We start from the raw sequence: 16,410 nt of genomic DNA, 5'->3' as shown, positions 1-16,410 counted from the left end.
CTGAAGTTCTAACATATTACTGTGAAGTTAACCTCATCCCTTTTTCAGTATAATTCACAGTATTTTAATGTAAATTTCATCAGAAATACAACTAGACATTATGACGATTTGCTCTGAATTATTCAAATATTCCCAAACTTTCCCTCTTCTTAGGACTCAGCAATGTGCCACTCCCCCCTCATGACATGAGTACAGCTCATAGGTACACTGGAGACTGGGCGCTGGGAAGGAGCAGCTACCCAAACCCACGAACTGCCCTCTCCTAAAGCTTCCTTCTTCAGTGCTCTATTCTTTTTAAACCAAGTTGTTAAATAGAATCTGCCCTTAGAATGCATTCAGACAGACAATAAAAGGATTAAAAAAATCCAGGTACCCAGATGGACCAATTAATAATGGACTTTGCTAGAGCTGGAGACAGGAAATTACCTGTACATCAGGCACCATCTAACACTCTCTGTGATAGGAGCACACAGACATCTGAAGACTCACAAAAGACAGACTAAATGGATTTTTCTATTGTCACCCTGTCTTGCTTGCACCATTTGATTATTTCAATAGCCCTGGAAAAGTTAGAGCTGGTATGTAAAGCAATTGCTAAGCAATCTGCATTACTGCCTCAGCTTCAAAATCAAAAGCTTTGCATCAATCATCACCACATACCTCTTAATTCACCCAAACATAAAAGTAAGGAAAAATGCTCAAAGCAGCAGGAAGTAGGAAAAGCAAACACATGCATGAGAACTAAAAGCACACAATCAATGAACCAAAAGTTCTGTAACTTTTCCCTCCATTTATAGTACTTGCTGCTAGTCTCCAAGAGTCTTCGAACCTTGTACCAAATGTTGTCATGTAATTAATATGAGGCCAGCAAACTCACCTCTTCCAGGCTGTCATAAGCTCTGAAGCAGAAAGGAATAATTGTTCTGTATCTGTGGTAGCTGAAGGTTATTTTAACACCTGCGTGTTTCTTGCTTACCATGAAAAAGGACCCTCAAGTTTCTAAAAAAAGCAGCTGTTCAATATTCAAGAATATTTAGGCACACTGTAAATCTACTCTCCCTATTAAAAAATGAGAATCTGCTCAGACATGCTTTGATTTATAAAGCTCACTGTCTAAAATCCATCCCTTCTGCTTATATTTAATATTTGCGTGCTTCTACATGAATTACATTGTTTATAAAAACAGGGAGGTACCAAGATTTAAGATATCTTTAGCAGTCAGCTCCCTCAAACTATATTCTACAAAGCATATTTACATTTCAATCAGCAATGTTTTCCAAAAACGTACATGAGAATAGAAAGCAAGACCAAACAGATCTGTTAAAGATAAATATTCTGAAAAAGGGCTGAATTGATTACGACAGAAACATTCATCTAAATAAGTTCAGTAAGGTTTTTGGATTTCCTGTTAATAATAGCCAATAGCTAAAAATAAACCATGAAATTTCTAGAAATTAAAACAAATTGAGAGGATATAATGATAAACTTACTAAAATTTAAACCTTTCATTCAGAGCTTTGGGATGTGACCTGCAGTTTACTAAAGCACATAAATCTGTATTGAAGTTCTTGAAACAACCTTAAACATAAACAAAGAATGGTTTAAGATTGTCACATTTATTTTCAGAGTTGCAATGAGAGCTACAATACTATATAGATATTTAAATACATTTCATTTGCCTAAAGAAAGCATATAATGTTATTTCAGTTACCTTTCAGCTCCCCTGATACTCAAACGCTGCACATGCACATACAGATTAAAGTAAAAGCCTCTGCAGCAACTGGCTTTCAGAATAAAATATTTTCTATTTCTTAATATCCTACCTTCAAAGTTGTCTTCTAGGAGACCCAGATGCTCAAGTGCCTTCACAAATCCAACAATTATCACCAGTACAACAATCATTTCAAGTCCCTCCAAGTTCATCTTGAAAAATTATTTATGTAAAAGCATCTTTTCTTAGGGAGCGTCCTGACTTCAGAGTTAGACTTTAATTAAAAAGCCGTCCTAGTCCAAGACATGCCACACAACCAGATAAATACAAAGCTAAAGAAGCCCAGAATATCCGCACCATAAAACATTTCCATTGACAGCCAGATGAACACAGGAATGTAAGGAAGTCAAATCTTACCATGTCTGCATCACTTGCCTGCATGGATACAGATGTTTCAGTCTCTAAGGCAACAGAATATACAGTAACCACTGTGTTTAGCATTTCCTCTCTGACACAGCCAAAATCCACCAGATCTGTTTGATATCTAGTAAAATTTTTCACTCTGAATTACAGCTTCAGAGGGATCTTATACTTTAACAACACAGAGGAAGAAGTCCAACTACTTTCTCTGCTTGATAGTGAAGTTCATAAAACTCAAAGCAAAAACATTTCATTAAGAAGATGCCCAATTTCTGTATTTTGCCTGGAATACAGGTACAAAAGGTTAGCTATTTGTTCAAGTAGCTTGTTTTCCCACACTGCAAACATTTACAGGAATCTAGTAAAATCTGAAATATTATAAGAACAGGCTTGTCAGACAGAAATCAGATTAAGTTTGAGGGATCTATGAGAAGCAAAAGCCTTTGCCCCCTGCCCCGGGGGCTTGTGTAGATATTAAACAACTGCCCTTGGTGCAGGTCAGCTGCCGTTCCCATGACTGTCCCGGGCGAGGAAAGCCAACAAATGGCACCAAGGACACAGTGTGCCCATGGCCAGCACTGCATGCAGCTGACTGCTCTGGCTCAGGAAGCACTTCCAGGAGCGCCCAGAAACACTGAAATTGCTTCCATGTCCTTGGACGTGACAGTTAGGAACAGATTCTCTGAAGGACCTTATTCTGAGCCACCTAATAGCAGCCATTAGCAAGCACTTGTCTGTCCTTCCTACTTACCTTCCCTTAGCTCTCCAGATTTGCAGCCAGACATGCACAGAATTACAAAAAAAACCCTGCATCCTTTTGAAAATAAGGCCACTTTTTCTGGTAAATTTTGATTACTTGGTCTGCAATGACTGAGAATTCTGCGCACAACATCAAGTACCACACTCATCACTGTTTTAACTTATTTTGGGACAATCTAACCTGGAAAGATAGATTAGATAGATAGATAGATAGATAGATGCGTGTAAAAGTAAAAACTTACATTACTATTATAATTATTAAACTACTGCATTAATAATACTGTTCTGAAAGCCTGAAATCCAGCTTGCTGTTTCAGTTACTGTTTTTTTTAACTGTTTGTGTACTTCTATCTTCAGCTGATGCTTTATGTTGATGTCTCCCAGGACACTCCTGTCCCAGTACATTAAGCACTGAGATGATGCTCTGAGTTCAAGGCTGTCTCTGTGATGAGAGTGGACCGTGCTGAGCTGCACAGCGGACCCTGTGTTGCTGTTCACAGTAGAACCAGTTCCACAGATTCTTTTGAAAGCTGTAATTGGTTTTCTTAATGACTTCTCCAAAGCTTTGCTGTGTAGCAGGGTGTCCCTAAAGACCTGAGTGAAGCTGTTTTCTGTATGAGTATTCCAATATATTAATATTTATTAATATTTTAGAAGTATCAATTCCTTATCAATATCATTAGCATCAATGACATCCACAGCTTTTCTCAGGTACCCCCCATTCAAAAATAAAACTTACACTTTTCTCTTCATTATTGAACTCCACTTGAGGATCTCACAGCTGTTACCGGAATTCTCCTTGAGCCTAAACACTCCTGAGAGGAGGTTAAGAATTTACTGAAATATCTAATCCAATTACCATGGAAATTAAACCACCTTTGGGACAGTCCAGACATAAGTTATTATAATTTAGAGCAATAAACAATGGTTGAGTACAGAAAGCAAAAGAAAGAAACACTACCTGATGGAAATGGACTGGGACAGAGGGTAAAAAGAAGAAAGTAACAATATTAATTTTGGTCAGGTTTAAAATCTTTGCTCCTACCAAAAATGAAATGAGCTGGGTGATGCCAATAAGCATTGAAAATTAATTTTATTTCTGTGTGGGAAAGGGAATTTCTCACAGTCCAGCTCACTTGTACCTCTTTTCTGGTTTGCTGCTGCTCTCAGCTGATCTACCAACATAACCAATTAAGAAATACATAATTTCTTTTTCTTGTTAAAAGATCTATTTTGTAGAAAATAAAAATGTTCCACAGAAATTGATATATTTTTTTCTTTTTTTTAAGAAAGCTGCATTTCCATAGCAGCCCAGCTGTTTGACATGCCAAGGCATCCTCCCTTCCTCAGAGGGATGGAGTACCTTTCCTATGAGGAAAGGCTGAAAGAATTGGGATTGTCCATCCTAGAAAAGAGAAGGCTTCAGAGACCTGATCGTGGCCTTCCAGAGCCTGAAGGGAACTTACACAAAAGATGGGGCAAGACTATTTACAAGAGCCTGGAGTTACAGGACAAAGAGGGAATGGGTTCAAATTGAGAGTAGGTTTAGATTAGATATCAGGAAAAAATTCTTTACTGTGAGGCTGGGGAGGCCCTGGCACAGGGTGCCCAGAGAAGCTGTGGCTGCCCCTGGATCACTGAGAGTGTCCAAGGCCAGGTTGGACATTGGAGTTTGGAGCACCCTGGGATAGTGGAAGGTGTCCCTGCCCACAGCAGGGAGTCTGGAACTAAATGACCTTTAAAGTCCCCTTCCAACACAAACCATTCTATAGTTCTGTGCTTCTCCCTGCTTGGATTCAAAAGCCGAAGTCCAAGTTCTGCTTTATCCCAAGTGGAGCAGAGAGATGCCCTAGCTCTGCGCACAGGTCCAGTCAGGGGGCCTCTCCCACCCCCAGAAAGCAGAGAAGGGACTCTGCCTTCCCCTTACGACACTTCTGTTACTGAGTTATTGGTTGCTCTGCACCCTAATTCCTGGAAGCTACATGAGGTTTCCTCTTTTTTCAGACAAAAAAGAGCAATTTTTTTAACCTAGAGCACTTCCCAGATGTTCTCTGACCAGCCCAATCCACCAGTAAAGTGTCTTTGGGGAGAGACAGGGATAGAGAGAGAAGAGAACCTACTCAAATAAACTCCAATCAAAACTTATTTAGCCTGGGCAAGCTGACAGAACAAAGCTGCAGGCTGTGTGTTTCCTGCTCGTTACCTTCTCACAGCAATAGATCATATTTGTAACAAACTCTCAATATAATTTTCAGTTGTTCTTTTTTGAGTCTGAGCAATTCACTGTGCAGGAAACCGCTCCTGTCAACAAAGAAACACAGGAGTGTTCTGGGAGGAAAATCTCCACCTACCATTATCCATGACTATGCAATTCAGCCATGCACATGCAAAGCAGCAGGGGCACTGCTGCCCATATTCCTCCTCTCTGTCCAAGGAGGAAGGCTGGGTGCCTGGCATACTCTGACACTGGGTAAAGTTTGAACTGGTGCAGAACTGGGCATCAAGATGCCTCTGGCAGGTCATATGTTGGGCAAAATGCTGGGGACCACACAGATAAATGGCTCATGCCAGTGTCATCACCTCACTTGTGAGAAATATCTCCCTTCTGCTCCCAGCAAACAAGGAGAGATCTCAAAGTGAACTCCCATATGCATCAGAAAATGGGAATCACGATAGCAATAGGGAAAGCACCATGACAGTCTCTATTTGTTAGTTAAATTTTCCTGTACAGCTACCCTTAAGGGCACATCTAAGATTTGGCCCCACAGTGTCTGTTCACAGTGCAGATGAACTGTTCCTCTCATTTCTACCCATCATTTTGCCCCACACAAACCTCCTGGTTTTTGATCTTTTTCTTTAAACCTTGGAAACTGGACCAAGCCCAAAGAAGAGAAGATGACCTATTTGGCACCACAGCAGCACTTTGATGAGGGCAGCAACTGACAGCAAAGCCCCTGAGATTGCCCTGCTCTGATCAAGCCCAACCATTCCTGATGGCCTTCAAGAATTAACTTCAGCAACAACTGGAAACAAGGAGATCACTGCAGAAACCCCCCCAGCACTCTCAGGGACCCACCAGGGATGGCAGCAGCACAGCAGGACTGCAGACCTTCCTTCTGCTCCCTGGCCCTTCACTGCACACCAAAATTAAAAGGACAGTGCCAGCTGCCATGGGAGACTTTTTGAAAGTCAGGGAATTACACAACTGAACAGCTAATTCAGGATAGGGATTCCCAAGCTAGTCCATATTCTTCTGGTCTTCAGTTCTTACATTGCTTTGCCCCATCTAGACAGTAACCAGGCTCTCAGCTGAGTTTTGTTGCAGCAGATGCTGGCTGATCCATCATTTTATTAATAGCATGATTACAGTATAAATATTGTATTCCATGGTGTGTGTAGGAGGATTCATTATGCCTTGGATTCTTTGTGCACGCATCCTTTTTAAATACAGCTCTGTTAAGGCAAATGTGTCAGTTCCAGCTCTTTCAATATTTTCTTTAATGTTCTCAGTATTTTCTCAATTGCTGATAATGATTAATTTCAGGCCAATTTATTTAATGAATAAAATTCACACAGAGCAATATAATTCTTTTCTAATTGGGTCATGCAAAAGGATGTAGTAAGAATTTAATGCAAATGGGAATTAAGTCTTCAAAAAAAGAGTTGTCATCTTCCTGCTTTATGCAGGGTATAACCAAACAGTACAGTCAGGATTTGCTAGGTGTCCCGGGCAGTATTTTCAGATTTCAGTGTTTCACAGATAAACTTTCCCAGACTTTTGTTTTTTGTAAGTCTCCTAGTCATATCCTTAAACAATAGTGTAATTTAAATTTTTTTTCAGGCTACTAACCACATTCTTAATATAACACTATCAGCGGTGTTCAGTGAACCAATCCAGGGACAACCATCAGAGCAAATGACAAAATACAATTTTAACAAGCAAGCTCCATCCCAGCAAAGGCAGTGCAGAACACCGGCAAGGGGTGCATCAGTTTTTCCAACCCCCAAGGTCAGCTAGCACTTCCACTCTAATCCTTTATTTGTACAGTTCTGATTTCAGAAGCAATGTGGACTTTCTCAGTTTAAATAAATGATAAAATAATAAATTAAGATATATCCAGTAGAGATTTAATTTTCAGGTAAATGTTGAGAAGAAATTCCAGCTTGTGTCACTGACAAAAAAAGATGATTTGATTATGGTTCAGTGATACCAGCGATCTCGAAAGTGATTATTCCACATTTTCCAAAGTAATAGTTAACATCTGTAGTAAACTTCTAGTTACACCATGGCCCATGTTTTAAAGAGGCTGTTTACAGCTGCACTGGAAACACAAGTGTGCTGGCTTGGCTTCCTGCACCTGCAGCAAAGCAGCACCAAGGGCTGCTGGGGAGGAAAAGCAGGGAGGCAACAGCAGCAGCAGCAGCTAATGCTTTGTAACACCCTGCATGAACCATTTCCATGGTGCAGCTGTGTCATGGACCCAGGGGACAGTGGAGAATGGGATGCACGGTGCGATGAAGCATTTGACTAACATGATTGTGCCTGTCCTGGAAGAGCTACCAACAGAAAACAAAACTCCCAAATCACTCCTCAGTATTCTCCCAACCATCCAATGCCATTCTGCTCTCATGGATTTAGCAAGGACAGATATCAGGCATGGAAAGCAGCTGAAACTCTAACACTGGAACAAGTTAATGTGTAAAGGTGACACAAAAGGTGCCTCCTTGTGTAAAAACCTGTCATTTCAGACAGAGCATGAAATTTGGGTTAAAACTGTGCAGCCAGCATAGGCGTGTACAGCTGTCAGGGATACACCTGCAAATAACTGCTTGAGCATTCTCATCCCTTTCCTGAAACTTCAGTCATTTGGCTGTACCACACTCACAGAGCTTTAGAGAAGCCTCAGCTCCCCCAGCTGAATGACAATGCAGAGTGCCCTAGACACCCAACATAGCCAATCTCTGCTACAAAAAGGAGATAGAGGGTGCTAATGGCATGAGAAAAATTCCAACATAGTGCAGAGAAGAGCAGGGGAAAAATAAAGGAAGTTTTTAGAATTTTAGTCTGAAGAATTTTTCCTCTGAGACAACACAGAGGCACCACTGGATTGACCTCAACAAGCCATATGTGATAACCAAGGAAGGAAACATCTTGCATTTTCTACATTTTACATAAATTAGTCCCAATTTATGATTATCATGTAGGAAACCATGTCAAGAAGCTTCCTTGAAGAAAAAAAGCCCTATCTTAGCACAAAAGATAGACTTGCAAAAAAATCAAGGTCAGTTTTAATCTTTAACCTTATTAAGTGAAGCTCTCATGTTTCTGTTCTCATTTTAGAAAATGAACAGCCCAGAGAGGATGCCCTTGCCTTGCAGCTGGAACACATGTCAGGCTCTGTGGCCACTGGAGCACCGTGTCTGCCAAGAGCTGCAGGGACATTGCCATGTGCTCATCCCAAGTATAGCTTAGAGCTTGGCCACTATGTCTGACTTGCCATTAATTTTTAAAATTACTTTCAAGATTCTAGTTATAATGAGGAAAAAACCATAAAGACAAAATCACATTCAAAAGGAAAAATTAGAATTATGCCTGAAGACAAAGCATCTTGCTAACTCTCCCACACAATGTATTCAATTCTCAGCCAGAAGTGTCCTCTAGACCAAAGGAGCTGCTTTTTGTAGCATAAAGACCCAAGTCCATTCTTGTGGTTGGCCAGGGCAGCCTCTGTTTGCAGCTATGGCTGCAGTGCCGGGTGTCAGTTCTGCTGCTCTCCTGCCATTCTCCGTCCGCAGCTATTGGCATGTGCACCAAACACCAAGCCTGTGGGCTCAGGCCACCATGGCACAGCTTCTCCTCCCTCCCACCCTCATACGAGGTAACTCCAGCTCAGTAATGCATGTATGGTAGGGCAGGAGGGGACTCCTTCCCACCAGCACCAACTCTGCTGCACGAGCCCTGGGGGCACCAGGGACTGGACACCCACTCAGCTCTCTGGTTAAGTTCCAAGGTCTCCTCCATTCCTGAGAGGGATGTATGCAAACTTATCCCTCTCAAAGGGTTAATGAGAACCAAGACTTTGTCTACAATGTCACCATTAAGAGTAGCAGAACTAGGGTCTGAAACAAAGCTTCCAAATCTACTGCAACTCCCCACCGCTTCAATTTTATCAGAGAATTCAAAATCCCTCTTGAAGGAACCAAACCTTATACTTGATCACTGCTCTCTAAAATAACAACTTTAGTCCCTATCATGTCAGATAATGTACATTAAAAGCTTCAGAACTACATTGGTTGTGAAGCAGCCTTTTGAAAAGACGTATCTTGCGTCTGAAGGCAGTCTGTTGCGTTAGCAGATATCTGTCACAGCCCAGACAAAGCACTTAAGAAATGAAGATGCAATATGCTGCTTGCCAAGTAGACTGCACTGATGAAAGCTACCTGGCTTGTCTCGTGTATGGAAGCACTCTTACAGCATTTTCTGTAAGACTTGCTGAGTAAGAAAACTGTTTCAGACTTATTGGTGAATTTTTACTTTCTTCCTTTCTCTTTGTAGAAATTAGAGTTGTAAATTCAGCTATTCACAAGATTCTGAAGTATGCGTTCTGTGGTCCAGCAAGTCACCAAAATTCACATCTTGGGCTCACCTACCATGCAGTTTTTGCTCCATCATGGTCCCGAGCAGTTTTCAGCAAGACTGAAACTGAGATCCTGTATATCTGCAGGAATGACAAGATTGCATCCACAAGGCTGCTAGAGGAGACTCGTAGAGATATATTAAAACTAAAAAAATATTTATAACTTGACTCAGGAAAAAGTGTTAACTGTCTACTTATATTTAAAGGGCATAAATACCAAGGAGGGAGAGGAATTGTGGAGGTTTACAAAGCATACCTGAAAATCATGGAATGAAGCAGGGCCAAAGGAAAGTCCAGGTCTGATCATGATTTGTATGTGCAGGCAAGATTCACACTTAGACCCCCAGAATCTCTCTGCTGGAGTACTCTGGGTCTGAGTTAACAAAGACTTCCTGAAATACTGGCTGAAATTGGCACTCACTGATGAAGAGCATCAACAATGCATTTCACTGAGATCATTTGCTCTCTGAGAGCAGTTTCAAAGCACTGACCCGTTCCTTCTTGTCTTGTCCCAGGCTGTGACAGACGTGCTTTGAAATATGGAAACATCAATGGAGATGCTTTCCTACAGATGCCTGTAGGAAACCCAGGGGAATGAAAGGCCTCGCTCCATGCAATACATATCAACACGTATCTCTGCAGCAGGGCAATCTGAATGTGCTGTTTGGTCTTTGTCAGTACAGATTAGTGGATGCCATGTGGTCCTGATAACAGCAACACCTGGTCTCTATGAACATTGAACGAAAAGTGTGCAAACAGAGTAACCAACTATATTTTATATATACTTTACAGAAGAACTGTAGCTGGGCGGACACCTCCAAGAAGACAGCAGAAACGTGAAGGGATGTTGAGCCCCAGGACCATTGAGGTACCCAGTTTTCAGGTTCACTACTTCAAACAAGGGGGAACTATGTAATGTTACTCTATTTCCTAGAATTCCTCCTCAACAAAGAAACATTCCTTTTAAAACACAAACAATAACATTTATTGATTCAAAACACACAACAGAAACAGAAAGATTTATAAAGACAAGGTGACAGGAAAGGCAAAACAATGAAATTTCATTTTCTCATCTCTAAAAGCAAATTCAACAGACTTTAGAGACCTGGCAAACATCCAACCACTGTGTAACACAACAAAAATCAACACAGGAGATGGAATCACTTTTCTAACTTCGCTTTTGTGCCCACAGTTTTTCCTGGTGATACATTTAGCTTTAAACTCCCTCACTCCCTCATGAATTGATTAATTCTTAACTAATTCAAAATAAAATTTCAAAGCTCCCAAAGCACTAGTTGGCCTCAACCCTTTAGAGGTTCTAATAACTTACAAGTTGGCCAAGCGCCATTCCATGGTCTTGACTAAATTATTAAAAGGCTGTAAACTCAAAGTAAAATATACTCCTGAATTTCATCAGCCAAGGTTTAATACTTTCACACATTGTGCTTATATTTAAAAGACTTATCAAGAAATAAACTTGCCTGAAGAATGTAGATAAATGCATAAGGCTCACTGATGCTTTTCAGCTCAGATCAAATATAACACAAAAAAATTGCTTTGGGGCAACCATCTCTGAGATACAGAGACAGACATCCAGAAGATCTAGAAAAACTATACAGAATTAGGAAATCATGTTTTGTCATGACAAGTGCATCACAGTGGCAATCTATTCCCATACTAAACTGTCAATGGCTCTAACAAACAAGGAGAGATAAAATATCACAGACATACATAGAGAAAAATTATTAAGATCTGCACACTGTGATAAGATTGAGAGAGGGCTACAGGAAGAAACAAGTTACTGATGAGAAACTGGAACACACAAGTTAATACAGTGCCATGGGTTGGGGCAGAGGCATCCTTTCTTAAGGGCCTTCTGCTTAAGAAGAGAAAAATGTAAATGGATTGAATTGCGAGGTTGAAGTCAGCTGGGATCCAGCTGAAAGCAGGCAAAAGATGCTGATGTTGTACATGCATGAGTCTATCAGAGACAGAAAAATGTACCTGTTGTCTGAGACTTCACAGACAGACTGCCTTACAGCCACACTTCCCAGACACAAGACACAACACTTTGCTTGGTGTAAAATATTTCTCTTTCCACTGTCAAACATTTTCCCAATAGCAAAATATTGCATTTATTGAGAGCAAAACATTGGTGATCCTAACACTCATAACAGCTTGAGTGGCACCACTGAATTTTGCAGCTATGCTCAGTGTTCTCTGTTTTTGCAGGAAATAACAGGACTGAAGTAGACAGGAGATGGACAGTAATCTGAAAGTTCTCAAAAATCACAGATGTGTATCTACTGGTTGCACGTATGTGAATGTAATTGTTCCTGAAGATAATGGGAGAAGAAAAAAGAGGAAGAAAATTTCAAAGGAATTCATTTTCAGCTCTGAGACAATAAACATGCCACCATCTGAATGGAGCCCACTCATTCCAGTGCTTGGAAGCCTCCAAAAACCCACAGAGCATGGGTTAGGTGTGAAGCAAGGCATGCCAGTCCAGTAACAGCATTTTATTGACTTCTAGCAAGGTCCTACTTCCAGGTGATTAATAAAAGATAATCAGCTCTGAATGATCCACAAAGTAATCTTTTCAGAGTATGACCTATTAACTTGGCCCCATTTAAGTGAAGGTACTGTAGGTTTTATATCTGGAAATCTGTCAAAACTAGAGAACCCATTTAAATGATCAATGAAAAAATAGTATAAAAAGTTGTATTACCATTTAAATGTCAGTAATGCAAATATTTCATATTGTTCCCACCCAGTCCTAGTTTAAGGATGGACTAGAGAAACAGTAGTAGTCTGCATAATAGTTCTCAGTGCACATATTTGTTCTGTGACATTCACAGCTGACATAAAGATCCCGTCGTATCTCACAGCCATAGCAGTCTGCAATTACAGTATCCATTGTATTTTAATTTTAACTTACAGTATTAGAGCTCAAAAAAAAAAAAAAATACTCTGACCTTGTTAACAGGCTGGGACAGCTTGAAGAAGGCTTACTTTGTTCACTTACATTCCCAAACTGCACAGTTCAAACAGACCAATCCAGACTTACCTGCAAGGAAACAACACACAAATCTGGGGTTACAACTGCAAACTTAATAAAAATCTCCCACTGAGAAGTGCAAATAAATAATGGGTCCCTGAAAAATGTTACAGTACTTAGAATTAAAATAACTATTTGTAGCATGATTAATTATTTATTTAACCTTACTTTTCTTCTAGTCCTTAAATAATTAAAAGGGCTTTTTTTAACCTGATAATTTAATTACAAAAAAGGTTGCACTGCCAAAGGCAAAACATAGTATCTGTTGTCTTTCTTATTACAAAGTACTGTTCCGTCTGTTCATTGAGTCTTGCCCTCCAACCCCAGCTTTTCCTTCCACTGGTACTTTACAATGCAACAGAGTATTGTTTAAAACAACATGACTGCGTGCAAGGCTGAGCAGACTGGAAAAGACAGGGTTTGTAAACTTTTCATTGACCTTTTAAATAGAAGAAAGGTCAAAAGCCAACATCCACATGGGGAACTTCTCTTCCTACCATGGAAGCAAGTACTTGGATCCCAACTATCAGCTGGAGTCAGTTAAGCTTTTATAACGATGCCCTCACATCAGTCTCCCAGCAGTTTTTTTTACAGAATGAGATTTGGGTGAAAAATATTTGAGTGAAACATTTGTTCCTTTTGCCAAAAACCAGTAAATTTATTAATGGTGGTTTAATAATCATCACTCCAACTCACCAACACCACCAGCTCCGTGCTCTGGCCACCATGAGGCCAGCACAACCCTGTCTTGAGAGCTGTGCTGAGCCACTCATCTCAAGGATGGACCAAAGGTGACACAGATAAATTTATGTTATTCTTTTGCCTTCCCCAACCACCAATCGAGTTTAATTAATGCACTTAAACAATTTGCCACCACACTGGTGATGCAAGAACTGCTTTCAAGAGACAACTGGAAAAGCCGGTTGGAGCATGGTCTGTCAGACAGGTTCCTGGGGCAGAGCTGTGACAGGGAGCACCACTGGACACCCCGACCACCGGACACTGGCCACCAGACACCCCGACCCACATGGGCTGCAGTAAACACTGCTGGAGAGTCCGTCCGGAGTAAGTGACCGGGAAGGAATCTCTAACTTCAGCCTAAAAAGGCTCTTATCCCCACCTAGTGGCACTGGTGCCACTGTCAGGAGGCAAAAGTAAAGAGCCACAGTCAGGCTGCGCCCGGCAATGCCATTCTCTCCAAACTGCGTTTCCCTGCCGCTGTGACAGCACCAGGCTGGTTGGGTGTCCAGCGCTGGCGGTCAGTGCAGATCCAGCGGGAATACCCGCACATTCCCGGTGTCCAGAGGCAAGGACGAGCTCAGTGCGCTGTGCAGCAAAGGCGCCCCTGCAGCTCTCACCGCTCCACCCGCACCTGCCCAGGCTGCTGAGGCTCCCAGCCCGGTTCCGGGGGATGGGTTAACGCCGGGAGCCGGCGGGATCCTGCTGCCACCTGCTGTCACCGTGTCACAAACACAGGAGCCCCGCACACCGTGCCCTCCTGGCAGCCCGCAAAAGCAGGGAATGAGAATTGCGTGAGGAAAGAAAAAAAAAAAATGGTGATAACTGTACGACTTTAGGTTAGATTATGAGGAATTCTCCTCCCTTCCTGCTGCATAAATGAACCCAATTTGGGCTTTACTGACTTTGCACATTAACACTCAAAATTTCAAAGGGACTATCTGGGCAACCCTACATTAACATTATTTTGCTGCACAAATAAACTTGGGTCTTCGTATGTGGAGCCTGAAAAACCTTATTTTTCTTCCTACAGAAACTTGTACTTGTGGCCCAGCCCTCAACACACACCCCCACCAGTTTGCCTCAGTGGATGACAGCAGAGAGAAACATCAGATGGGCTCGGCATAGTCACAACAGGCAGAAGCCAGAGAGAGGGATAGAGAAGCCAGAGCCAAGGAAGCAGCAGGTAGGGCATCCAAGGGCTCTCTCTTTTAGCTGCTGTTTTATTTCTTTTCCTAGTCTCCAGCCAATGCAAGCCCAGATAATGGCCGGAAAGAACTAAAAGGCAGAATTTAGCCCCACATAGCTCTGGGTGCCACCAAGCAGGAGCAGCCAAGGCTGGCTGGCCTGTGGCTCAGGGAGATGAGCCAAGAGCATCCTTTAAGGCTTGTTTCACACCACAGCCTTGCCAGCCTTAAAGTCTAAGCATTTATAACTTTCATTTAAATAAAGTTAATGCATGTCAAAACATGTATTTATAGTCATAAGCATTCCATCTTATTTGCATTATTGAATTTTTGCCCTTAAAAGTAGCAACAGGCAATGGGCTGCTGAGAGATGATAAGAATGTCACAGTGCCTGTCCCAGCCACAGGACACTTCCTGTACCATGCTGGTCACCGGCAGTTGCTGGATTTAAGTCAATCTTCTTCTAGTGCATACAGAGTAGTGGTCATGGAAGAAAAAGGATTTCGGTGAAAGAAGGGTCTATGGAGAATATACTGACATGTTACAAGTGTTGGTTGATGTGGATGTGTACTGAATCAGGCTGCCAAGAGATGAAAGGATAGCTCTTGAAGATGAGGATGTAGGAAGAAAAGAAATATTTGAAGAGACCATTTGTGTCAGCGGCTGGCAGCACTCCCAAGGTCTCTTTATGGCTTTTGCTCCATGTTCTCTTTTTCCAGCACAGCACTGGAATGACACCCAAATCCAGACTGTTGGAAATATTCATTGGTCCCTTCCTAAGGAGTATCCTGAAGAGTGTTTTTCTCTCCTTTTGAGAGAGCAGAACATTAATAACAAAACATTTATAAGAATTTAAAACTGCTACCTTAGATATAGATACACAGAGTAATGTGATATTTTAGTGCCCTGCACATGTATATGCAAACTGTGCTTGGCCAGTGCCACAAGCTGCTCTGGCACATGAAAAAGAAGAAGATACCACCCAGACAGTCCATCTCAGGGGGCTCGTGATACACTAGGGACACAGGGATTCACAGTCGATCTTACAGCAACCCCATGAAGTCCTGTTTGATGGCAGCTACCAAACAAATTATCAATCTGGAGATGAGTTTTATTATTCCACATGGTTAATCCCATTCAAAAAAGCATTCAAGCATATGGGTATTCCCATGTGTATTCTGAGTGCTCAAGTATACACTTAGCTTCTAGCTATGAGACGTAAGCACATGCCTAATTACTGATTTGAGAAAGGTCTGGAGATGCTGCAATGATGGATAACAGAAAACTGAGTGAAAGTAAGATCTTCCTAAAAGTGAGTGGTTAAATTGCAAGAGCTACAGCTTTTGTAACTGTTAGGGCAAAACATTTTTTAGACTACCCATCCATAAGTTCTATTCCAAGCAAAACCACACAGCTCCCAGATTTGTGGTTTTAAAGCTGTCCTTAATATGACTTTCATTCAACTAACCCAACATACAAACTAATTCTTTTCATCTTCTTTTTCATCTTCTTACCCTTTCTTTACCCTAGGGAAACTCCTCTTCCTTGGATTGAGATGGTGGATAGGGGAGAAGAAGGAGGGACTACACCAAAGGCAATTCCCTACAAACACAGTGAAATCCAATTGAACTGTGCCTGCAACACCATTGCTGTATCAACATCAATGCTGCAGTACAGAATGCTTCTTAAAAGCATGAAGGTGCATCTGGGGAGCTGTGGAGATGGGATCCCTCAGGTCTTCAGCTGACCAAAGAGCAGCTGGGCAAGGCCAGAGCTATGACTCTTACTTTTCTTTCACTCAGTCCTTTTCTCAATATAGATGGTAACAATTGCTTTTACAGGAGACTCAATATGACTTTCTGTTACAGGTTTTAAAGGTACATTTTCTATAATCATTCT

General features: G+C 41.5%; 1 protein-coding gene across 7 annotated transcripts in view; it reads right to left on the bottom strand.

Annotated features, from left to right (window-relative positions):
- KCNIP1 (potassium voltage-gated channel interacting protein 1) overlaps nt 1–16,410 on the bottom strand; it is a 288,428-nt gene that overhangs the window by 92,716 nt on the left and 179,302 nt on the right. Inside the window, exon 1 of one of the 7 annotated variants that reach the window (XM_042024472.1) lies at nt 12,504–12,593. The exons of the other annotated variants lie outside the window; for them this stretch is intronic. The gene's annotated coding sequence lies outside the window, so the exon portion shown is untranslated. Of the gene's footprint in view, nt 1–12,503; nt 12,594–16,410 lie in introns of those variants that run through there. 7 annotated transcript variants of the gene reach the window in all.

The sequence above is a fragment of the Corvus kubaryi genome, unplaced genomic scaffold (assembly GCF_017639235.1).
Source record: "Corvus kubaryi isolate FWS band 111438036 unplaced genomic scaffold, C.kubaryi_AGA036_p1.0 128, whole genome shotgun sequence".
NCBI lineage: Eukaryota > Metazoa > Chordata > Aves > Passeriformes > Corvidae > Corvus > Corvus kubaryi.
The sequence above is the reverse complement of the archived record's forward strand: the minus strand, read 5'-3'. Positions and strand labels throughout refer to the sequence as shown.